This window comes from Choloepus didactylus, chromosome 13 (assembly GCF_015220235.1).
Source record: "Choloepus didactylus isolate mChoDid1 chromosome 13, mChoDid1.pri, whole genome shotgun sequence".
Taxonomy (NCBI): Eukaryota; Metazoa; Chordata; class Mammalia; order Pilosa; family Megalonychidae; genus Choloepus; species Choloepus didactylus.
The window spans coordinates 87,973,593-87,999,779 of NC_051319.1; the positions used below are offsets into that span (position 1 = coordinate 87,973,593).

Below are 26,187 nucleotides of genomic sequence, written 5' to 3' on the forward strand. Positions count from 1 at the left end.
ACTTCTTTCTTTTATGCAAGAAGGAAATAAACTTTCCCCTACTTTAAGCCACTGTGACTTGAGATTTTACTGTTCTATGTTAAAGAATCCTAATCCTACTGCTATAATAATCAAAGACAATAAGCCACACACTATTGGGACAAACTTGTTTTTCCTGCTGTGATAAATATAGTTGAAATAATACAATAAAAGCAATATGGTGACAAACTAGAAAATATTTCTTTGCACCAAAATACTTTTGAAATATACATAGGCTGCTGAAGATTGGAAAAAACAACATTTAGAACAGAGGTTATAGGATGGGGGCTTTCCTCTTTGGCCAGATATTTCAAGCATATCTCAATGTGTACTATTTGCTAGATTAGGTTTCAACAATAAACAATGTGAAGAATTGCCTTTTCTCATATGTACTGAATTAAACATATTGAGAGTAAATAACTCTATAATAAAAACAATATTTTATGAGGAAAATATTAAAGCATATTCACTGAGAGAGTGGCTACTGTGATTAGAATTGTAAAAAACATTTCTGGGATAAAGTTGCAAAGATAGCACCAAAACTTGAAATCCGTTCATTGTATCTTTCATAAATAAACAAACACTGCCAAGAAGTCAAAGGCATGAATGAACAAATGGCTACACATTGACAGGATTAATTTTATAATATGACTGTGATAATCTTTTATTCCACTTAGAGGTTCACCTAATAGAGTTGCGGAACTTAAAAAGATAAGATATATATTTTTCTTTTACAAAAATATAAAGATGCAAAATTGAATGATCTTTTCTGTAATGACAAAGAGCTATCAGTTTCATCTTACCCAGCAGATATTTTTGAAATATAAGCACTCTTAGTCTACCCCTTCATCATAAAGGCTACATTTTAATAAAATGTGGAGAGGAGATTGTTTTACAAAAGAAATTCTTGTTTGGGATAGAACATCTAGAAAACATATTTAGAAATGCTTCCATGGTTGTCTAATTCTGTAGCCAATGTGATCAGGTCCAACCCATAAAAACCCTCATATGCACACATGCAAAAAATTAGAAACAGAATGTATTAGTTTTCTATTGCTATATTACCATAATTTTAGCAACTTAACACAGTACCCACACATTACTACCTCACAGTTTCCTCAGCTCAGGAGTCTGGGCACCGTTTAGGGTCTTCTGTTTAGGATCTCACAAGGCTGCCAGTAAAGTCTCAGCTGGACTGTGTTTTCATCTGGAGGACTGATTGTGGCGGAATCTACTCGCAAGCTCATTCAGATTGTTGGTAGAATTCATTTCCTTGTTGCTGTTTGACTAAGGGGGCTAAGCTTTCTGCTGACTGTCGACTGGAGGCTGCCCACAGGTCCCAGAAGCTGCTTCTCTACCATGGCCATTTACTTTCTCAAGATCAAAGAGAGTGCCTCCCTCCAGTCTGCTAAGACAGAGTCTTATATAATGGAACACAATCACAGTAGTGACATCCCGTCACCTTTGTCATAAACTGTTCGTTAGAAGCAAGTAGCATGTCATGCCCACACTCAAGGGAAGGGACTACACCAGGAGGGAGGAAATCACTGAGGGTCACCTTAAGGTCTGTCCGATGTGCAGAATTTTCCAATCACTTTGAAAATTTCATAATAAAGAGTTTCATTGGCTTTGAATCCATTTGTTAAAAATATAAGAATGCAACTCAAAGAACCACCTGATATCAGGGAAGTAGGAATTTACTCATCGAATTATTACAAAGATGTTTGCATAATTGGTGGTTGGCATTGAAAAATGAGTAAAATGATTTCAAGTGCAGCCAATAATGCACTTCTTTAATTTAGATCTATTTATCTTTGGGAGATATCTTTTTTTCTGTTTTGAAGTCCATTAAAACTAAGGATCAAAATAAACTGAACTTAGTAATAGACCGTTGAATAGCTGAGTTGCAAGTATTAAATCAAGATTTTCAAATATAATGAAGCTTATTTTATCACATTGTATTTAATAATAATAGGTAAGTCACTGGGGTAAAATTTTTGAAATCAACAAAAATGAACATTTAAAGATGAAAAATATTGCTTATTTCATCAGTATCTCATCTTATTTGATTTTTTCATATATTTTAGCATATATATACACTATATTTATAACATAATCCATATATGCAATTTTTAAAGAAATAAACATGCCTATTTTGGAGATGTCTGTTCACTGTATTCCTAATAGGTATGTGTCGTAGATAAAGTTTGGAGTCCACTGCTCTATATCTGCAGTTCTCCAGCAAAGTAGTCATTCTCTCCATAGGATTATTGAGTACTAGAAATGAGGCTAGTCTGAATTGAGGTGTACTGTAAATATAAAATATACAACAGAGTTCTAAGTCTTAGTTTAAAAAAAATAGGATGTAAATATCCCAGTAATTTTTTATACTGGTTATATGTGGAAATTATAATACTATGGATATGTTGGGTTAAATACAATACATTATCAAAATCAATTTCTCCTATTTCTTTTTAATTTGTTAATGTGTCTACTAAAAGAGTTAAAATCACATACATAGCCTGCATTGTTAATCTATTGGACAGTGCTTACTTAGAGGATTTGATGGAGTGTTAGAAAAAAACAGAAAGGCTGGTTAACTGTACTTTCTGGACTAAGCAGCAATGGGATTAAGCCAAGTGACTTGTAGGTTAAGTGCTGGTCTCATCTGAAATGCTAAGCTTCATGTTTACATCGGCAATTTTTTTCCCCTCATTCATCTATAGTGGTTCATGTGATATTTTAATTCTCATTTGATGGTTGAAGCAGATTCTAAAGAACTGATTTTCCCTGTGGAACAAACTCTCTGCTCTGTTCTAGGCCACCAGAGGAACTGATAGTGCTTGCTCTGAAACATGGAAGTTAAGACTTGGGTTTTAGGATTAACAGCTAAGTACCCATAGGGATATATCCCAATGACATACGTTTATTTGTAGAAATTGACCCACATCAACATGATATAAACAGTTCTCTTTACTATTAATAAAACTGCACCAAATACAGCAAAGTAAAAGGTAAATTTTGCCAAGCTACTATATATTTTATGAAAACTTCCCTTATGACTTGTTTATTTTAAGCCACTGTTTTGTACAGTCCACTTTCAGTTCCAATCATTTCCTTTGCAAATTGGTTTATTACTGAATAATATGGTAAGAAATATACAATCTGCACTTTCCTTCCCTGAATCTCAGAGAATTTCTCTAGAACACCATGGAGTAACCATCCTGGCAAGACAACTCTTCCCCTCCATTTTCTTTCCGAAGCAGCCTTGCACTTCGAGCTTTCTCTGATCAGTCTTTCCTCCCCTGTATATTTCCTGCAATTGGACTTCCTCTGAGCTGCTCTTAAACTCTGGAAGGCTGTGATAATATTCTCTCAGGGGGCATTACAATAAAGTCTACTTGTTGAAAGTCTTTCTGGTGCTGATCCAATGTCTATTTTTTTTCTATAATTTCCGATTATAAGCCTTGGGTCTCCTCCCCTATGGATAAATAGAATACACTCTTTCTCCCACAGATAATTCTAATACTTCTTCTGGAGCAGCTCTCCTTGGGGTTACCCAGTTCCTCTGAATATTCCTCTTATTCATTAGACATGCATTGGGTGCTTACTTAAACACAGCAGTAAACAAAACAAAACCCTGGTCCTTTGGATAAATGACATGGTTTCAAGCCTTTTAAAATGTATTCAAGATATATGACAGCCAGACCCTAATCCAATGTTACATATGGGACCTGACCAGAATGGAGCAGAGTGGGACTATCTGCTCTCTCATTATGGGATTTATGCTCCTATTTATTGAACCCAAGATAATATCCACTCTTGCAGTAGATACGTGGACATGAAAGAGAGTACCACGAGATCAGCTTTATATATTTCTCCAGACCCAGTATATCTTTGTATCTGTGTAGTCATCCTATCTCCACACTAGATTGAAAACTGGGTGTAATGGACACTAACGTCTTCTAATTACTTCCATCTCTGCACTGTGATGGATACTGTGCACTGCCTACAAGAAATGGTGTTGGCTGATCAGGGCTTCGCGTGACCTGTGCACTCTGCCGTGTCCATCTCAAAATTCTTAATAATTTTTTTAACAAAAAATTGTCTGCATTTTCCTTTGCACTGGGCCCCACAAATTATGTGGCCAGTCCTATGGCTGACTTTAAAAAGAAAAACATTTATGAAGGGTCAATTTGACTGGAAGTCAGAAGACCTGAGCTCTGCCCCTGGGTCTGCCACTAACTAGCTAAATACAATGGTCAATGTTCGCTTATCTCCCCACCTGAAGGATCCTCTCTTCTAGCTCAAAAAATTATGCAACACCACTTTAGTAAAAGAGTTTATGTAGAGGATAATCTGATGTCATTACCTGCCAAGCATCCATTCCCCAATTTTCTTCCAGAGCTATCCCTTTTCACTCTCTCTATCCAAGTGGTTACTAGGTTCAGGGGACTGATCCCATGGCACCCCTTCACCTCTGCACCAGGATGACTCTGCAGTCTAGGCCTGGCACCAGCATATATTATCCTCCTAGAATAGTGACTGGTCCAGCAATGGGCATATAACCCACCCACTCTTACCCCATGGGATTTGATTACAGGATTTTGGTGGACTGTTGAGGATGGCAGTTCTCTCCTCTGGCACTGCTGATAGGAGGAAGTTGGCTTGGAGATGCTGCTAATCACCTGACCTCCATGAGGGATATCTGCTGAGAACAGAACCAATTCAGAGGAAGATCAGATGAGAGATGAAGAGAGTAAGGCGAAGTCCTGAGGACATAGTTTGAGCCCCTGAATGGGCAGCTGGGCCTGCCGCCTGGACATATAAGTTATGGGAGACATAAAGCCCCTGAGCCTATTGATTTGGGTGGCTGTCCCTTGCAACCAAGAAAGCCACTTACAAGAATGGAGATTGTTCATAATTGGATCTCTAGTGCATGGTCTGCCACATAACAAACACTGAATCAATGAATGAAAGGATGCCATAAGATGTTAATCTACCTGGTGCAAAATGAAAAGTTTCTGAAGCGTGCAAATTATTTTCTTTGTTTATAGATGTATTTTAGGGCCCCGGGGTTCACTAAGAACTAGGAAACATGGCTCATGCATGGAAAATTACTATGCAAATAATCACTTTTAGTGACTGCCAAAGTCAACCTAATCTAGCTAATGAAAGCAGGATTTGAGCCAAAGGTCCAGAAACTGTCTTCTGAAGTTCAAAGTCACCTTATAAAACCTGGGAACTTGACTTTAGTGTGAGAATATACTCTATTTATTAAATTAAGTGTGTCTTTGTGTGATACATGAAGAATGAGGTAATGGCCTTTGCGCAATGACCGGAGAGTGCTAAAGGAAACTTGAAACACTCTGTCTACACCTTAACTACTGTGTGATCATATATGTTGAAAGGTAATGAGGTAGCTTAATTCAGTTTTGATATTTAAAATACCTGGTCTGAGTTGAAAAACTCAAAATTATTTCCTTGATATTGCTCTGTTTCTTTGCTCCAAACAAAGAAGGTCTGCAGGGTCTCCTTTGGGGCATGAGCTCACAACTTCCTCTATCAATTGGTAGATGACTGTATGGAAGGGGCAGGGAGAAGAGTCAGATTCAGTATGAAGAACGTTTACAACTGTGGTAGCCATCTAACAGTAGAGATGGACATCTCAGAAAGGAAGGAGTTTGTTGTTCTCAGAGGCATTCAAATGAAAGATATGTAATTTCTGCAGGGACAATGGAGAAAGGTAAAAGGTAGCTGATAAGTGGGCACTTCTCTAACTCTGCAAATCTTGAGACAATTCAGAGGAAATTCTGCAATCCTAGGTTGACAGTTTAATCTATGCACATCATTCTGGTGGCAGGTGGAAGAGAAGCAAAATCGGACACTGCAGCAATAAATTCCAGTGATTTATCTGACTGTCCAGTGTATCCATCTTGGCTCACCACTTCTCCAGCTCCTAGCAGAGCTCATGACACAAAATAAGAATGCTATAACTATTTGTAAAATGATTGAATAAACAAATGAATGCTTCCCTCAGCAGTTATGAGCTTAGTTTTCCCTAAATTCATTTTGCTCCCTACTTTTTCATGCATTAGTCATATAACCCTTTATGGCATTTCACATTGCTCACCTTGTACTGCATTATTTAACTTATCTATTTATGTCTTATCTTCAAAAACCATGAGTACTCTGAAGCAGGTCTTATATTCCTTTACAAGGCCTTTATTACTCAAACACTCAAAGCCATCCATGTAGCATAAGTTAATGACAACATCCATGGATACCACAAATAGTTGATGTAAACACTGTCTGCTTCCCCTTTAAGAGGGTCCCCAAACCACACTGCAGACGTTACATATTTCCTCCTTTCCAGCTTGGGATATCTAAAGTTCCCCAATTCTAACTACCCTCTATACTGTTTCTCAATACATGGGGTCATTGCCAACATGGTGGATTTAAAAGTCAACCCAGAGAGAACCTAAGATGGTGGCTAGGTGAGAAAGGGCAAAAAACACCTCCGTGAAAAATACCAGATGAAAGCCAGAAAGTGACCCAGAACACCAGTTCCAGTGATGCACCAGCCGGACAAGGTCTGCTAAATCCACAGGGACCATGCATTTGGTGAAACTGGGAGTCTGCATTCTGAAATGAGTGAGTGAGCCGGCTAAAAGTCTGGCAGCCGTGCTGCAGTGTGGGGAAACCATGGGTTGGAGTTTGGAGACGGAGTAGTTCTTTTTAAAAAACAACAACAACAAAAAAAAACCCAGGAACGGCTGCAGTTACAACGGTGAGAAGCGTGCAGTGAAGCATGGCAGGAGTGGGCTGTGCCAACCTCTTGGTGTCTGGCATGGAGGATAGCCCGCTGCTGAATGCCTCAGGGCCAGGGGGCCAGAGGGGAGCCAAAAGGAGAAAGAAACCACGCCCCTTGCCGCCATCTCCCCAGTGGGCTAGGAATGCTCCTGCCTGGGGCCGGACTCACAGCCCAGAGCTGTGCCAAGAAACCCAGTGTGATGGGGAGTGTCTCCAACAGCACCATGCACATGCCACAATATCGGCCATTGACAGTGGCCTTTAGTGCACCCACACCTAATTGTCCCAGAGCTGGGAAGGTGGAGCTGTGAGAAAAGGGGGAAATTAACACTCCCCATTCAACCATCTTTAAAGCAGGCTGGGAACACCCCTGGAGGGCTGGCGCACACTTGTGACGTGGCACAGCCTTCCCTCAGCAGAGGTCCTGGAAGAGCATGGCTGAGAAGGGAGACCCATTGGGAAATCCCAGGGACCCTATGCCAATACCAATGACTTATGGGTGAGCGGCAGAGACAATCTGTGGCGAGACTGAAATGAAGGCTTAGACTCTTGCAACAGCCTTAAATCTCTGGGAACACTCGGGAGGTTTGATTATTAAAGCTGCCCTGCCTCCCTAACCAGCCAGACACATGCCCCACATTCAGGGCGGACAGCACCAACAACACACCCAAACTTAGTGCACCAATTGAACCCCACAAGAACCAGATCCCCACATACCACAAAGACAAAGTTGGGGAGAACTGAATTGAGGGGAATAGGTGACTCACAGACACCATCTGCTAGTTAGTTAGAGAAAGTGTACGCCACCAAGCCATAGATCTGATAAATTAGAGATCAGTATTTTTTATATCCAGAAAGAACCCTATCAAGTAAAGCAAATGCCAAGAGGTCAAAAACAACAGAAAATCTTAAAGCATATGATAAAACCAGACGATATGGAGAACCCAAACACAAATACCCAAATCAAAAGATCAGAAGACACACAGTACTTGGCACAATTAATCAAAGAACTACAGTCAAACAATGAGAGCATGGCACAGGATATAAAGGACATGAAGAAGAACATGGCACAGGATATAAAGGACATAAAGAAGACCTTAGAAGTGCATAAAGAAGAAATTGCAAGAGTGAATAAAAAAAAGAAGATCTTATAAAAATAAAAGAAACTGTTGGCCAAATTAAAAAGACTCTGGATACTCATAATACAAGATTAGAGGAAGTTGAACAACAACTCACTGTCCTCAAGGACCACAGAATGGAAAGGAAAGAACAAAAGAAAGAATGGGGAAAAAAATCGAGAAAATCGAAATGGATCTCAGGGATATGATAGATAACATAAAACGTCCAAATTTGAGACTTATTGGTGTCCCAGAAGGGGAAGAGAAGGGTAAAGGTCTAGAAAGAGTATTCAATGAAATTGTTGGGGAAAACTTCCCAAACCTTCTACACAATATAAATACACAAAACATAAATGCCCAGCGAACTCCAAATAGAATAAATCCAAATAAACCCACTCCGAGACATATTCTGATCAGGCTGTCAAATACTGAAGAGAAGGAGCAAGTTCTGAAAGCAGCAAGAGAAAAGCAATTCACCACATACAAAGGAAACAACACAAGACTAAGTAGTGACTACTCAGTGGCCACCGTGGAGGTGAGAAGGCAGTGGCATGACATATTTAAAATTCTGAGAGAGAAAAATTTCCAACCAAGAATACTTTATCCAGCAAAACTCTCCTTCAAATTTGAGGGAGAGCTTAAATTTTTCACAGACAAACTGATGCTGAGAGATTTTGCTAATAAAAGACCTGCCCTACTTCAGATACTAAAGGGAGCCCTACCGACAGAGAAACAAAGAAAGGAGAGAGAGATATAGAGAATTTTGACAGACATATATAGAACATTACATCCCAGATCACCAGGACACACATTCTTCCCTAGTGATCACGGATCTTTCTCCAGAATAGACCATATGCTGGGACATAAAACAAGCCTCAATAAATTTAAAAAAAAATTGAATGTATTCAAAGCACATTCTCTGACCACAATGGAATACAAATAGAAGTCAATAACCGACAGAGTCTTAGAAAATTCACAAACAACTGGAGGATAAAAATGAGGGGGGGATAAAAACATTCCCAGATAATCAAAAGCTGAGGGACTTCATCACCAGTAGATCAGTCCTATAAGAAATGTTAAAGGGAATTGAGTAGGCTGAAAGGAAGGGACACTAAACAATTGACTGAAACCACATGAAGAAATAAAGATTTCCAGTAAAGATCACATGGTAAATATAAATACCAATACTACCGTATTTTTTATTTGTAACTCCATTATTTACTTCCTACAGGATGTAAATACATAAACTGTAATGATAAATCAGTGGTTTTGGACTAAATGCAAAATATGTGATTTTTGACACAAACTACATAAAGGTGGGGGAATGGAGGAATATAGGAACATAGTTTATGTGTCCTATTGAAGTTAAGTTGGTATCAAAGAAAAACAAGATTGTTATAGATTTAAGAGGTTAAATTTAAGCCCCACAGTAAACACAAAGAAAGTATCAGAGAATATGACCATAGAGATGAAAAGTAGAGTATGGGTTACGAGAGGTGGGGGAAGGGGTAATGGGGAGTTGAGAAATGAGTGTAGGGTTTCTGTTTGGGGTGAAGGGAAATTTCTAGTAATGGATGGTGGGAAGGGGATAGCATTGCAACATTCTAAATGTGATTAATCCCATTAACGGAATGCTAGGGAGGGGCTGGAATGGGAAGATTTAGGCTGTATATATGTTTCCACAATTGAAAAAAAAAAAAAGACAGTCTAAATAGATAATGACAATTAAATGCCAAGGATGATCCTGGGTGGGATCTGAGGATGGAGGAGAGGAGGCTCAAAGGCACACAATTGGGACATAAGGAAAAAAAAAAAAAGAAATATAGAAGGTAAGTTTTGTATCAATGTTGAATTTCTTGAACTTCTTAGCTGTGCTTAATGGGATTGCATAAAAGAATGTTCTTGTTCATGGGAAATGTATATGTGAATTATATTGTTTGTTCAAGTATGTGTGCAGCTTGCTCTCATGTTCAGAAGACAGAGCAGTAGATGATGGATGATAGAGAGGGAGGAAGGGAGGGAGGGAAAGAAAGAAAAGGTGGTGTGACAGGATGTTAAAGTTGGTGGATCGGGGTATCGGGGGAGGGGGGTCAGGGTATGCTGGAGTTCTGTGTATGGGGTTTGTATTGTTTTTGCAACTGTTTCTGTAAATTTGAATTTATTTCAAAATAAAATTAAAAAAAAAAAGAAAAGTTCAACCCAAGTGTATAAGTTGGTGCTGAGGAACTTGAGGATGGTCCAAATTAACTCCTTCATTTTGGCTATGAGTGTACCAAGGTCAAGCCCCAAAGTGAAAATGTTTGCCCAAGGTCACGGAGCAGCTGCAAGAACCTGGAGATCCTGACCCCATGAACCATTCTCCTTACACTCCTTCCAGTGGTCACTCAATGATGTGGCTGTTACAAGCTCCTGGGTGGAGGATAGTACATCAATAATGGCTTTATTTTTATTAGCTAGATTCAATTTTTAAAATTTTGCTTTATTAAAGAAGTTGTAGGGCATTTCTTTTAAGATTCCTTTTCAAATGCCCCCACCAGAAAACACAAAAGAAGAGGGATTGCTTTGAGTAGAAAATGCTCAGGGGATTATGCTCCCCCTTTTCTACAAATCAAAGAGATTAAAGATTGGATGTCAGGACTTGTACCACACAAGCCCTTTCTGAAGGGAATGAAAAGATTTTATTGTACTGTCTGCAAGTCAGTAATTGCATTTCTAAAAGAAAATAAGAATGATGAATATTTCCCCTTGAGTTCAAAGACACCAGCTAATTTTACCCTTTAATGCTAAACTCCTGGGAGTGGGCTATAAATACGGTACAGCCAGGACTATATTTAGCAGCTGGACCCTGAGCCTGGTGGGGTCTATACTCAGCACTCACTACACATCCTCCAATTACTGCCTTGTATTATAATTAGTGATACAGTTACAAGCTCCTTGAGGGCAGCATCTGTGCTTTATACTTACTGACTGTTTAAGCATATAAAACACTTCAGGTCACACTTTTACTAAAACACTCTAGTAACTTTCAAATAAATTTAAAGTAATTTCAAGATCCTTGTCATGGTCTACAAGGCCCTAAAATAATTTGATCCCACCCATTTCTTTGCCTCTTGCCCCTCTGGTCTCCCCTCACTCACGCTGCTCCAGCCACCGTGGCCTTATTCCTTGTCTGCAAACAAGCAAGGTTCTTCCTTGTCTCACTGCCTGTGGGTGCTGTTCCCTCTGCCTGGAAAGCGTTGATCCAAGATCTTCAAACAACTACCTTTTCTCGCCATTGAGGTCTCTGTCCAAGTGTGTCCTCTGAGAGGTCTTCAAAGCACACTCTGTTACCTCCACCCTACTTTATTTCCCCTAGAACACATTTCAATAACTGAAGTTATCCTGTTTTGTTTTGTTTTTAACTTGGTTATTGTCTGTCTGGCTCCTCTGGACTGGCTCTATGAGAAAAGGGAACTTGCCTTGTATACTGCTGTATTCCCAAATCCCAGAAGAGTACCTTGCATATAGTAGATGCTAAATAAATAGTTATTTTTTGCATCCCATAGTACTCATTCCATGGTATCAGAGGTAGAGAGGCCAAAATCGTATGAGAAAAAGAGAAGCGGCCATCTGGTTCATAGGTAAGATTCTGTAAACATGCTGGCTACCAATACATGGTTGATCGAATCTGGTTGTTGAGCTAGTTATTTGTATCCTTAAGTACCATTTCTGTTTTTAAAATGGTAATAGAAACATTTTATGCGGACCCTGAAGTAGTCCCTTTTATAAAGATTTTTTTCCCTTTATATTTGCATGTATCAGTGGTGTGTGGTAGAAAGAACATTGGTCTAGTTAGAAATAGCAAATAGGTTTATATCATGTAGACCAATTTGAATTGGTAGGTGGTAGCTGCCTGGAGGACCTAGGTGAGAGGTATTCCAAAAATAAATCCAAATTCGCAATGTCAAATTTGCAAATCTGCTCTGACCCTATTTGGGAAGAGGATGTATGAGTGATGATGAGTACTAAAGCTTTCTAGCTCCAATAGACAATGGTCTTCTGACACAAAAAAGCAAAGTGCTACAGATAAGAGCTCTGGGAAAATGGTTTAATTGAATTATACAAATATCCAGGCTAATAAAATTCAAAAGGATTCTCACTTTCTCCTTGGTGCAATGGTAAAGAAATCTAGGTTGTTTCACCATTTTTGGCACGTAACTTTGCACAAATCATAATTTTCTGAGCCTCAGTTCTCTCAGCTCTAAACTGGCTATAATAATTTTAACCTACTTAAGATCATTAATGGATCAAATTTTAAAATCTCATCAAAACCTATGCAACTTATGCCACCCAAATATACAGTTCTTTGTGGCAATCTGGGAGCCCTCAGATCATATTTGCTACCTGAGTGTCCTGTGTTTTCTTAGCCTTACCCTGTGGGCAACTTTAGGGTGCTGCCTTGTGGCTCCTTCAGCAGTCTCCCTTATCATTTTCAAATGGGCTTTGAGCTCTGATGTACACATACAGCAGAAGATTTCAGTTCCCTCGCCATACCACCCAGGTGTGGGTCCCAGGTGTTACTGTGCAAATGTATTGTCTCATCTAGGAATTTGTTTTGGAATATGTCTTAGGCTACAAATTGCTAGCTGGGAAGCTGGTAGATTTATTAGCTAAATTAATGCTAGGAAAGTGAACAATACTTTCTCAGGGATTAAAGTTTTAGTCTGGAGACTGTTTTTGGGGGGGACCATGTGTATTTTTCTGTTCCCAAGTTTGTGTGCCTTTCATCTCCTGGCTGGTGTTCAGACTTGTCAGTTTTTCATAAAACATTCAAAAGGAAAATGGGAAGGAAAGCACCAGGGAAACCAAAACAGAGCAAGGTGGTAAGAAATTCTTTAAGAAGTCCAGGAGTCATGAGGAAGACAGAATAGAAGGCTGTGCTGACTGACAAGTGATAGAAAATCACTGAACCATAGTAGATCTCATTTGAATTGACATGTGCCAACTGAAGTGAACACCTGGGGTAAAGTTACCAAGCATCTTATTTCAGAGTCTGGCCATGGACCGAACTCTATTTGCAAAGCAGACAGTGACGACAAGATTTTACAGGTCTAGCGCAGAGAAAACATAACTCAGCCTAGGAACTGAAGCATTGCAGTGGGCCATTACTTTGGTTAGACACTGCCTTTATAGAAGGGGCACCCCACTGACTCTCCTTTCATATCATGACATTCAAGAGAGACCGAGCCTGCTACTGAATTCCCACCGGTATAGTTGGGTCTGGGCTTCAGCAGCATGTTTGTGCAGGTGATATGCTGCAATGAATGCATTGCCCATACAACCTGCAAGAAACACAGAAAGTAAGAATTTACATAGAAGTGCTACTTCTAAAAGCTAGCATTAACTGAACACTTACTCTGTGCTAAATCCTTTTATATGGTTGACCTCATTCAACCCTCACAGTAACCTTATGTGGTCAATACTATTATCATCCCTGTTTTGCAGGTGGGGAACCTGAGGCTCAGAGACATGAAGTCATCTGCCCCAAGGCACAAATACTAAGTGACAGAGCCAGAATTACAACCCAAATGCATCTGACACTAAAGCCTGCACTCTTTAGTGTCTCAAGGCCCTACTGTCACCATTATCTATACACTCCACGAAAATGTGCAGGATGAATCCTTGGATCCACTTCTGCTCTGGATATTTTACTTCTTTGTCTCAATAATATTATGTTGTTCCCACTTCCCTCTGAATGTTTTGTCATTATGTTGATACAGAAAAGGAGTTTGTCAGCTGATAGGTGGGTCACTTAGCATCTTTAAATAATGCTCCTTGATTCTCCTTCCTGTGGGAAGTGTGCTCTGTGGGGTGAAGAAAACTGTTAGAGGTGGGAAAAGGGGGATGACTTCCACTGCTTGTCCTTAGGAGGATGACTGGGCCTACGAGTCCCAAAGGAGAGAGTGAGCTCAATAGGGGGATATTCTATGCTCCCTCCTGGGTGGTTTCTGCCCTCCCAGGGGTCTAAGGACACCCTGCAATTTCTATCAGGAGCATTGCTTTCTCTAATTCTGGGGTCTTAAGCTCTGAAGTTGGATGGAAAGAATATTTACTCCTTTGTTTTCTCTCTCACCCTACTGAGATTTAGCATTTCCTTCAATTATAGATGTAGACAACAAATCACAGTAGTACCTGTGATTTTGGCACCAACAAAAATCAGATACTTTCATTTCACATTTCAGATGTTGTACATAGTTAAACACTACTTCGCCGAAACACTACTTCAAAATTACGACGCCATTAGACATGCCACTAGATTTTGTTGATTAATGTGTACAAATATTGTGGTGGTTTGGAGATATATGTACCCCAGAAAGGCAGGTTCTTAAACTTAATCCATTCTTGTGGGTGTGAACACATCATAAGTAAGACCTTTTGATGAGGCTACTTCAGTTAAGGTGTGACCCACCTCATTCAGGATGTGTCTTAATCCTCTTACTGGAGTCCTTTATAAATGTAATGTATACAGAGAGAGAGGGAGAAAGCCACAGAAGCAAGAAGCTGAAATCAACGAAATCTGGAAGAGAAGGGAGAGCCCAACAGACACTGCCATGTGTCTTGCCATATGGCAGAGAAGCCAAGAATCATCCACATATAGTCTTCAGGAAGAAAGCATCACCCTGATGATGCCTTGATTTTGACATTTTCTTGGCTTCAAATGTAAGCTAATAAATTCCCACTGCTTAAGCCAACCCATTTCATGGTATCTGCTTTAAGCAGCCTAGGAAACTAAAACATATATATATATATAAAATACTCTATCACAAATTTTTTGAAGTCTTGATAATTTTATTTAAATATAATAAGCTTCATTTGACTCTTTTAAAAAGAAATTTCAAAACATTTTTCTGAGAAGAGAATTAAAGGCTTCATCAGATGGCCAAAGGGATCAATGGCACAAAATAAGGTGATCTCCTCTCTACCTCACTCATTTAAAAGTAATTTATATGTATTACCCACTTAATCTGTGTAATCCTAATGTGATGATGTTAAGTACTTTCAGATATATTGTGTCCCGCAGAAAAAGCCATGTTCTTTAATGCAATCTTGTAGGGGCAGACATATTAGTGTTAATTAGGCTGGAACATTTTGATTGAGTGTTTCCATGGAGATGTGACTCACCCAGGTGATAACTCTGACTGAATTATTTCCATTGAGGTGTGGCCCCACCCATACAGCATGGGTCTTGATTTAATCACTGGAGTCCTATAAAAGAGCTCACAAACAGAAGGAGCTCAGTGCAGCTGAGAGGGACATTTTGGAGAGAAGCTAAGAGCTAACATTGGTGTTGACACTTGGAGATGCTTGGAGAAGTTTGGAGATGCTAGCCCAGAGTTTACTCTGGAGAAACTAAGAGAGTACCCCCTGATGGTTAGATGCACAGGAGCTGAAGCGGCTAAGAGAGACAAGCCCAGAGACATTTTGAAGAAACCCATTTTGAAATGCAACTTGGGAGCAAAGGAACAGCAGACACCAGCCATGTACCTTCCCAGCTGACAGAGGTGTTCCGGATGCCATTGGCCATTCTTCAGTGAAGGTATCATCTTGTTGATGCCTTAGTTTGGACAGTTTTATAGACTTAGAACTGTAAAGTTGTAACTTAATAAATCTCCTTCATAAAAGCGAATCCATTCCTGGTATTTTGCATAACAGAAGGTCTAGCAAAGCAGAACAGTACTAGTAACTATTATCCCCCATTTCAAAGAAGAGGAAACTGAGGTACAAGGATGTGAAGGAAGTTTTCCAGGGAGAATCCAATATTCATTGTATGCTCATTGTGTGGATTCTTCATTCCAGCTCTGCATCATCCTCTCCCCTGCCTGCACCCTGTATCCCAAGGAAGAAGCCAGGGAATGAAACATTCACCCAAATCCCTTGGAAGCAGGATTCCTGGGGAGAGCCTGCCAAAGTGAGGCCCTGTGAGGTGGACAAACAGGGGAGGCGCTTGGTGTCCTTCAGCAGCAGCAGGCAGGTGCGCAGGCATTTGGCAGACTCGAGGTCTGAATCAGCTATTGGGTATTCTCCTGATAACTGTCCACTTCCATGCTACTGGATCTTCGGCTGCTGTCTTGGGAGATTTCTGTAGCTTCCTGATCTTGTAGAAACCAGCAGAGTTTTCCCTGACCTTTCCTCCCAAGTTCTTCCAAAGGTTCTGTAAATCAGTGTATTAAAATCCTTCAAGTTTGAAATACCCAGAGGGGTTTCTGTCCTGACAGAACTATTTGCCTACTATGGGCCAGGAACTAACAGTAGCAGAAGATAAAATGGTGAGTACATCAGTCAGGATTCTAATAGGAATCAGGGGGGGAAATTGAAGAGGTTTAATAAAGGCACTGTTTAAGAAGGTATGAGCGAGTTAAAGGGAAACCAAGAAGGGACAATGAAGCACCTCACGCTTGCAGGAGCGGGGCAGCTGTCACCCCCTTCCAGCCAGAAGGGGGAAGGGGAGGGGTGGTTTGAGGGACCTGGAAGAGATACAGCTGTTGTTGCAGGAGAGGTACCCTCCAAAAGGAGCAATGGCCCCTGCAAGGAGGAAAAGAAACAGGGAATAAATACCCTGACATTTCTCTGTCTTCCAACTCTCTTATCTGCTAGTGCCCCCTGCATTCCTCAAACCTGACCTGAAATCTGAGGTCAGGGGAGCCTGTTTGCTGCAGCCAATAGGGGTCAACCTCTGGGGCACAGAGCAGAGTGAGGAAGGGCAGAGAATGGGTCTCAAGGGGCAAGCAGAGAACACCCAGCCCCATGACAAGGACAGACATACTCTATGAACCTGTTTTCATGGTTTATGTTTTAAAAAGAAGAGACATGAACCCTGATTACATCACAATGCTATAAATTAACTTTTCCTAGGCTGAGACCAATGTGATTCAACTCCTAGTAGGATATCAATTTACCAGTACATTAGTTTTATTAGTAAGAAATGAAGAAGAACATGAAGATTTTGAAATATCCCATGACAATGATGCTGATTTATTGGTATGTGCACTTTCCCTCTGATGAGTTCTCAAGTCCACCCTAGTAGGCATCAGAGACATTGCTTAGGACAGTGATCTATAAAATAGGGGTTTGTCCAAAGCTGTTCTTGAAGGGTGTTTCAAATTCAACATTCCATCGTTGTACAGTTCTAAAGCTCACTGCACATGGCTGTATCTGAGGCTCACTGCAATGGCCAGTATGCTATGCAGCTATTCATATTTTCCCACAGGCAATTGACTGCTGTGTGGGGTGGCTGTCCGGTTTGTGACTAAGGTCCAAAACATTAGGATTTTCTGAGTAATATTGAATAGAACTAGGCTAGTGGGTATTGGAAAGAGTGAGTCATTTTCTGTATCAAATGTTTATATATATATATATTTTTTTTTTTTCCTTCTTTAATCTGGTCTCAATTTTCTTTGTAGGAGAGTATTTCCACTGACTTTACTTGGAAAATAGCATAGATTTAAAACATCTTGCTATTTCTTTTTAAGAAGTCATTAGATGCATTATAATTGACCCTATTCAATTTTCCTGGTAACTACCTTACTTAATCTCTCACCTATACAATTTCATCATCTTTTGCCTCCATGATCCCTAATCCTTATTTATACAATGCTAAAGAGAGACAGGTAGGGAAAGAGAGAAATAGAGATGAGAGAGTGGGGAAGAGAGATAAACATCCAATATTTATAATACATTTTTATGGACTTAAAACCTTAAGATTTGGCATGTGTGTGTATGTGTGTGTGTGTGCATTGGCATGTATGTATTCACCTAGTGTGCTGGTTTCATACATATTTGGGAAGTAAAACCTCTATTCATTGCAGATATACTCAAAATTCCCTAATAGTCAAAAATTTGCTTGGATAACACAAACAGGAAGAGAAAGAGAGAAAGAAAAGTCAGTTCTCTGATAATTTTTTCACATTCATTACCCTATTTTATTTATTTTATTATTATTGTAATTTAATCTCTAGCTCATTAGGCCCCTTTGGAGACCTAATGAAAGGAATGGGAAGATTTGAATAGTGGTAAAGCCATATACTCACTGAACTGTGTCAACCAAGATCTCAAAGAATCTCTCAGGTCTGATGATATCACAAGACTTCAGGGGAGAAATTATATGAAAGAAAAATAGAAACTATCAGTGTTACCTCCTTAAACCCCTGGTGTGTGCTGTTCCCTGTCTGCAATGCTCTTCCCTAGATCCCTCATATTTTCTTGCCCTTTAGGTCTCTGCTGAAACATCATCTCCTCAGGAGACTCTATCCCCAGAGCCTAGAACAGTGCCTGACCACAGTTGAGTGAGGGAATGAATGAATAAATGAATGAGTGAATGAATGGTGGTGAAGTGGGGAAAACGGAGAGGATCAAGTCAAGGAAGAGAAATGTGCAAGCTAAAACACACTATGTGTTTGTTAATCCACTTATTTTACAATGACATATCTGAGCTCTTTTGAGAAGATATCCTGAATCCAAAAGATATCTTTGTACATGACACTTACTGCATTAGATCACAGAGCAAATTATGTTTCCTGAGACACAACATGTATTTTCTGTGAGATAAAAATGCTCATGAAACACAGGATGTGGGACATGGGTCTCTCACGCTGTTATTTATCTCCAGCAATCAAAGAAAGAAAGAAAATAATTTCCCTTTCTCCAGTGGTTTTTCATCTTTCCCTTCTTTCCCCTATTATTGACCTACAAATGTGTGGAAGATTTTCAAAAAAGCCCACTAAAAGAAACTAAAACTCTCTCAAATATATTAAAAATGCTGAATTCTTAATTTATTCTTCCCATTACACATATACTACAGTTCTTAAATATTAACTTGGTTTCATTTCTCCCTTCTCTTTCCTCCCCTTATTAATTAGTAGGACTCTTTGGTATGTGTCATGGTTATATAGCTGCAGTACAGAAATACTACAGGAGAGGAGGATGAGGAAAAGAGAGGATATGATGATTCACCAGTGATGAGATTGTGAGTAAAGACACACGCATACGTTCAATCTGAATAATGAATGAAAACCCCTCATTTGAATGACTAAGCAGCACATTGGCTTAGCAAACATAGGAGCTCAAGTCCAAGAGACCTTGATTTGATCTTGTGATCTTGAGCAAGTTCATTAATATTTTTGTGCCTCTGATAACTCATTATGAAATGTGAATAATACCTAGCAAGATTGTTGTGAAGATTAAATAAGAGAATTAAATACTATGTGAAGCTCTTAGCACAGAGCCTAGTATATAATTAACATTTAATGAATATCCTCAATTTTTTAAAAGTAAGCACAACATAGTGACAAAGTATTTGGGCACCTCAGTCAAAAAAATGTAGGTTTGAATCCTAACTTCACCAATTCCTAGCTGTGTGACCTTGGGCGAAGTATTTAAATTCTGATTCCTCGCCTATAAGGAGAAGTACCATATTAGCTTGGTGAAAAAAAAAAATCTTTGTTTAAGAAAACATCTTATAAAGGGCCATTTGAGTGTGGGTCTGGATTAGTAGGAGAGGGTGGGACAAAGGGAAACCTCTATTGGTCTAAATAAGAATAGATCAAGGAAGGTTGTTTTAGGTTTTCTTTTCTTTTCTCCTAAATGGAGGCCACATTGGTGAAAATGGAGAAAAATATTTTGGGAAGTTATTTATAGTACTGCAATGTAAACATACTCCACCTTCCTAAACCTGTTATGCCGTTGGCTACACACAAAAAGTTCTTGGTAAGTTTTGCACATATGTGTGTAAATTTAGACCCGAGCCTAGTTCTATGTCTGGGCTCTCCAGCCAGGGGCAGCACTCTGGGAAAATGAGGTAATTCCTAACCTGACCCAAGTGAGCACAAGTAGGATCTCAGAGCCAAAGCAGACCATGAAAATGTCAGGTTTCTGAGAATTCAAGGAAACAGTGAAAAGGACACTGACTGTCTATGGACATGGAATGGGAGTTGGGGTTAACCTTTCTAAATCTTCAAGGGCTCTGACACTCTCCAAAGATACCTGAATAGACATGTGGACATTAGGCTTGGTCTCATCTGTTCAACAACCCCACAGGCATTATCATTATCTATTTTTTAAAAAAGGAAGAAGCTTGCTAAAGCCACACTAAGCCAGAAATGAAAAAAGATTTGGCTTGAATTCAGCTTTGTTTGTGCCCGTGTCTTAACCCCTCAACTCTGCTGCTTCACTGTTGGCCACTGCCTCTATCATCCTGGTCTTAAATTTTCCTCTTTATAGGGTATAATCCCTTATGGGGAACCAAAGTCACATGAAGTCAGAATTAACTTATTAATATCTGAAAATGTGGAGCCAGTTTATCTAGATGATGCTTTTGGCAACATTGGAATTAAAAAGGATTATTTCCAAAGAAACCCATCACAGTACAAAAGAAAGTTGATATTAAAGCTTTCTTCCAACCTAAAGGGATGAAGAGTCTGTGGGGACCCAGAGCCCAGGCTTCCCCTCCCTAATGGGGAACAAGGCCCCACAGCACACAGCAGCCTGCATGACCAGGACAGAAGTTAAAGGTATCAGACCTCAGAAAGTATGAACAGATGGTATCGTAAACAAAGCATTGAAACTCCCCTCCCCAATCACTGTTGATAACAAAGCTCCAAACCCCTGTGTCACAAGACCCTGCCAAAACTCTGTTCTCCTACCCTATAGAATGTCTTTGTCCTAAACCCTTATAAGCTGCCCCTTCACACCCCCACCTTTGTGGAGCACTAATTCCATTTTCCTCAGATAGTCACCACCAGGGACACTCTCCTGTTCTTAAGTCCTAATAAACCCATGTCTCACTCTGCACCTGACATGTTTTTTAGGTCTTTGGGCTGCGCTGACCCAAACCCTCTAAGAGCTGGGTTGGAACAGACACATCCATTCCCAGGGTCAGTGTCATGGGCATGTAAACTGTGCAGTCTTGGAGGGACCCATGCTCAGAAGGAGTATTACACGCTTGGTGTGATGTTCTGCTGTCATTACCTTAAAATTTGTAATTGTATCTTTGAACTTGGGTTTTATAAGCAAAGTGCTATGAGACAACAGTGCATTTTTGTGAGTAGAGGTGATAAGCAAGCATATATGTAACTAGTGACCAGCCATTCTTCTACCTACCCTACTGAATAAAATGGGATTGTACCCCAGTTAGGAATTGGAGAGCTCCTTTTGGTAGTATTTGACTTGCTATGGATAATTGTATATAATGAAAGGCTTTGTAGCTTATGCTCCAGAGGTTCTTTAAAACATACATGATAATGTCCTGATTTTTAATATTTAATGTAGTTCAACCCAACAAATGCTTTTTATTGCTTTGAATTACAAGCCTCTTGGGGAAAAAAAAATCAGATTTGCATTATCCTCAGACCAGTAGATGCACCTAAAAAGTTGAAGATCTTTGGGACCTCCAGGGCAGGAACAGCCAAGACCACAGCAACCCCTAGCTAATGTGCTAGCCTGCCTGGGCCAGGAGTGACTGTTTTCTAATGCTTGATCCAGCACTTGAACTTAGTCTTTGAGGGGCAGTTCTAATTAGATGCATTGGACTGGATATTTAAGACCATGATTTTCAGTTTCTAGCATCTGCAATTAAGAATGATAATCACTTAAGAGGGGATAAAACTGAGCTCAAACTGAACATATGTAAATGTTTGGGACACAGGGTATCAATCTGCCCATTAGAATGCTAATAAATGCAAAATATCCCCATCCTTAATTAATTGGTTAACTAAACAGAAAGATGGGGTGAATATGATTATTTAAGATAGAAAATCAAGAAGGTTGGATGCATAACAATTACATAATTAACTAACAATAAAGAACATTTGAGTTTCAGTAAATCCCTGTTGACAGCTCAGTAATATCTACCAGAATCTGTTTCATTTCATTGCAAACTGGGCCTTTCAAGTCTAAACAATTTTAACACTTGGTCTCTAATATAAATCTACTTATTAAAAATGTCCAAGATCAACATGATACATTTTAACTACAAGAGCAAGGCCAATTAAGGAAATAATTTGGTCAAGTAGAGATGTATTATTCTCCTTGCCCAAAGGATTCAATTGCCTGAATTCAGCATGTTACTCTGTAAATAAATTACTTTACTCAAGAATCATAAAGAAGAAGACAGACACAGCATAAGATTAGAGAGGCAACAGGTCTGCTAGAAGCAGGTAAGATGTTTGATTACAAGTTGAAGGCAGGAAGGAGTTAACCGGGGGGCAAGAACTAGGTGGAGGAAGGGGTTCCTAAGGCGTTGGTTCTCCAACCTGGCTACACATTGGAAGCATCTAGGACACTGAAAAATACTAATAATTGAGTCCCAACCCCCAAGATTCTGACGTAATTGTTCTGAGATATGGATTAGGCTTCAGCATTTTTAAACTTCTCTCCCCAACCACTCCCTGTCCCCCATGCCCATGATTCTAATATTTAACAAAGGACCAGAAGGCTAGAGGAGATCTGAACATTGGTTTTTCTAAAATTAAGAGGATAAAGAAAGGCAATTACATTCAATGTAGAAAATTTGGGGACAAAAAACCCAAATCCCTAAAATTAAAAGTAAGCCAACAAAAAATGTCCTACACAGACCAGATTTGGAACTTAACTCCAAATTTGTTGCTTTTTTTCATAATGATCGTCCTAGTTCCAGCTAGATTTTATACTTTATCCTGCCCCCAAATCCAAAGTTAAGTGTCCCTGTCCATCAAATAGAGAGAATCCAGTTTTAGTGAAATTAAACTTTTAAAATATCTTTTAGTTGGATTCCATAGTATAGGAATTGAAAACGAAGTCTTATGATGAGTAAGTTGGCTCTCGAGGAATTTTGGAGAATGTTGCAGAAAGGAATCTGGAAGGCAACACCTAATCCAATGTTTCCAGAGTGGGTTCTGTGGAACATCCTTGAAGAGTTGCATTTTGAAGGGGGCTTCTTAGGCTAAATACATTTGGGAACATGGCATATTATAATCACTTAACCTTGAAGATTCCCAACTTTGTTAAGATCATAAAGACTTCAGTAAGTACTGAAGTAAGGAAAACAGCTCAATTATGTTTAATCCAGCATTTCCTAAATCCACTGTGGACCATGTTTTATCCATGTAATGCATATTAACATCCCAAGAAGCACAATTTAGAAAATGTGTTTAAACAACTAAAGACCAAAAACAAAAGTCTCTAAAATCAAGTAATAAACTCCACATAATTTGCACTGCATGTGATGAATTGAAAAACAGTCACAGTTGGTGCCTCCTTGAAGCAGCCTGGATACTTAAGCTCAAATCTTAGGTCTGAGTCCACTGTTGCTCCCCTCATCCTATGTCTGAAATCAGGCAAAATTTGCAGATGGACCCCGGCCCCAATCAAGATGACAAAGTGAGACATGTCAGGTCTCTCTCCACCCAACAGAAGCTTTGAACAACCAGCAAGAAAGAAACATCTTTCTCAAAGTCCTAGAAGACAGGTAAAGGACTTCAGTAACAGGGTTAGTGCCAAATCAAGAAAAAGGCTAATTAAAAGTGGTAGGATCTCATGGCACACCGGCTGGCACCTCCCCACATCCCACCAGCTCAATTACCAATGTAGATGTAATCAGCCATAGATCCCTGGTCCCAGTTCCAGAGGGAACAGAGTAACCCTCATGAACATACTGGGAGCATGTATGTCTGGCCCATTTTGTCTGCTGGTGGCCTGATGGAGTCACTATCCCAGAACTTGCTCTGCCTGCAGAAGGTGGCTCACCGAGCTATCCTACAGACTGCTATGAGAAAGCTGTCAGGTGGCTGACTGGGACAAGGGATTGCTGTCCATGGGACATAAAGTACAGTGTCCAGGACCATGAGGAAACAGGAGGTAGGGGGATTCCTAGAATAAAAAATGCATGTCCAAGGTAAGATGCATGTGCAGAAAGGACCAGGGAGGTCTTTACACTTTGGCCTGGAGCTATTTTCTGAACTCATTGTATGGATAAATTTTGAAGGCGAGCACTCCCACAGGTCAACCTGTAAAGACTGGGAAAGATGTCTTCTATTCTTACCTTTTTTTCCCTCTCATTAGCTCCTGGCATTCAGGGAAAGTGCTATAATAACACTATCTGTGTACAAGCTTAACGGACACCTGAGAGTCTAAATTTTAGCTATCACATACTAAAATATCAAAATGTCCAGGTTTTAACAAAAGATTTCAAAGCATACAAAGAAATAGGAAGCAACAGTCCATGCCAAGAAGAAGATTAAAGCATTAGAAACCATCAGTGAGGAGGCCCAGACCTGGGACATACCAGACAACGACTTCTAAAAAGTGACCCTAAATATGTGTACCGGTTTGAATGTATTGTGTCCCCAAAATGCCATTATCTTTGTGGTCTTGTGGGGTGGATGTTTTGGTGATGGTTGGATTTGCTTGGAATGTGCCCCACCCAGCTGTGGGTGATGATTTTGATGAGATGTTCCCATGGAGGCGTGGCCCCGCCCATTCAGGGTGGGCCTTGATCAGTGGAGCTATATAAATGAGCTGACTCAAAGAGAGGGAAGTGAGTGCAGCTGTGAGTGGTGTTTTGAGGAGGAGCAAGCTTGCTAGAGAGGAACGTCCTGGAAGAAAGCCGTTTTGAGGCCGGAGCTTTGGAGCAGATGCCGGTTGCCTTCCTAGCTAGCAGAGGTTTTCTGGAGGCCATTGGCCATCCTCCGGTGAAGGTACCCGATTGCTGGTATGTTACCTTGGACGCTTTGTGGCCTTAAGACTGTAACTGTGTAGCGAAATAAATCCCCGTTTTATAAAAGCCTATCCATCTCTGGTGCTTTGCATTCTGCAGCATTAGCAAACTAGAACAGATTTTGGTACCAGAGAAGTGGGGTGCTTTTGCTGCTGAGTTTGCAAATACCAAACATGTTGGAACGGCTTTTTAAATGGATAAGGGGAAGATTCTGGATGAATTGTGAGGAGCTTGATAGAAAAGGCCTAAACTGCTTTGAAGAGACTGTTTGTGGAAATATGGACTCTAAAGATACTTCTGATGAGGGCTTGAACAGAAATGATGAATACATTGTTGTAAACTGGAAGAAAGGTGATCCTTGTTTTAAAGTGGCAGAGAATTTGGCAAAATTGAGTCCTGGTGTCAGATGGAAGGAAGAATTTGAAAGCGACAACCTGGAATATTTAGCTGAGGAGATCTCCAGACTACAGGTGGAGGATGTACCCTGGCTTCTTCTTGCAGCTTATAGTAAAATGCGAGTAGAGAGAGATAAACTTAGAACTGAACTCTTGGGTTCAAAGAAACCAGAAGCTGATCGCTTGGAAAATTACGAGCTTCCAAGGGGTGGAATCCCAGAAGCTACAGCCCAACGTGAGGATGTAACCAAACATGGAACCCAGCCACCATTTCAGTACAAGCCAAGATTGGAGATGGAATTATCCAGAAAGGATTTATGGAAAGTCCTATTGTCTAATGGCTTTGACCCCTGTGTGCTTCATGCAAAGCCAACAGAATTTTTGTGAGATCTTTATAGACAGAGCCATTGCCGGTCTGGACTGGAGGAGACAGACAAGGGAAAAATTAAAGGAGAAACTTCTTCAAAGACAGAGCCATGGAGGTTGAGGTCTGGAGTCAAGAGGTCTCGGGCTGGGAGAGCGGAGCAGCCCACATGCATGGAAAGGGTGAGTTTGTCCTGGAGGTCGAGGGCGGGCTTTCTGCCTCGATGCTCTGGAAGAGTTTTGCCATCTGAGGTCCCAAAGAGGGCGGAGCACATTCCCAGGGAATTGGGGAGAGCCTGGCTGCCACCACACTGTTCTGAAGGGGTTGAGCGTGTGCCCCGGAGATGGAAGGGACTCTGGGAGCTGCCCCGATGTTTGAGGAGGGTGGGGCCGAGAAGGTGGTCTCCCCAATGTGTGGAAATGTTGGAGCACTCACCTAAGCATTTGGAGAGGAAACAGCTGCCAAAAAGGCCCTTGGGAAGGGTTAGGCTCCCACTCTCTCAAGCCCTAAGGATGCAACATTGTTCTGTAAATGACTCTCAGACTTTGAAATCTAATGGAGTTTGTCCTGCGGGTTTTAGGAACTGTTTTGGTCCTGTTAACCCTGTTTTCCTTACTGTTTCTCCTTATGGTAATGAAATATTTATCCTATGAATGTCTGTCCTTTGTATATTGGGAGCACATAACTTGTTCTAAGTTCACAGATCCACAGCTAAAGAAAAATTATGCCTTAGGACTGGCCATGCCTAGATTG

General features: G+C 40.2%; 1 long non-coding RNA gene across 1 annotated transcript in view; it reads left to right on the top strand.

Moving 5' to 3' along the window:
• The window catches only part of LOC119508574, a 303,988-nt gene extending 290,424 nt beyond the window's left edge, over positions 1 to 13,564 (top strand). The window contains exon 3 of the long non-coding RNA XR_005211489.1: positions 13,434 to 13,564. This is a non-coding gene — a long non-coding RNA (uncharacterized LOC119508574). The remainder of the gene's footprint in view (positions 1 to 13,433) is intronic.
• Positions 13,565 to 26,187: the final 12,623 nt, after the last annotated feature.